The sequence below is a fragment of the Penaeus monodon genome, chromosome 21 (genome assembly GCF_015228065.2).
Source record: "Penaeus monodon isolate SGIC_2016 chromosome 21, NSTDA_Pmon_1, whole genome shotgun sequence".
Lineage (NCBI taxonomy): Eukaryota > Metazoa > Arthropoda > Malacostraca > Decapoda > Penaeidae > Penaeus > Penaeus monodon.
In genome coordinates, this window is record NC_051406.1 from 24,863,880 (window position 1) to 24,864,144 (window position 265).

At 58.9% G+C, this 265-nt stretch overlaps 1 protein-coding gene across 1 annotated transcript in view; it reads right to left on the minus strand.

Moving 5' to 3' along the window:
- LOC119586379 (tubulin beta chain-like) overlaps positions 1 to 265 on the minus strand; it is a gene marked incomplete in the record, with an annotated part of 16,708 nt that overhangs the window by 6,979 nt on the left and 9,464 nt on the right.

Here is a 265-nt window from a genome sequence, read left to right on the forward strand (position 1 = left end):
GACATGAAGCTTCAGCGAGACTAGAATAACTGTAGGCTCGACCCCCCCTCATTCCCCCGCGGCCAGAGGGAGGGGGTCGAAGAAGAGTGGTGGGAGGGGGGGGGCGAATTACCAGCCGTGAAGACTTAACAGGAAATCTTCGAGTCACTGGCTCGTACACGGCCACTTCCGGCGTCGTGTGGCTGTCAGGCTGAATCTAGAGTGTGCTGGAATGAGGGAGGGAGTCGCTGGAGTGAGGTAGTGGTGGCGTGGGTCGATGGAGTAT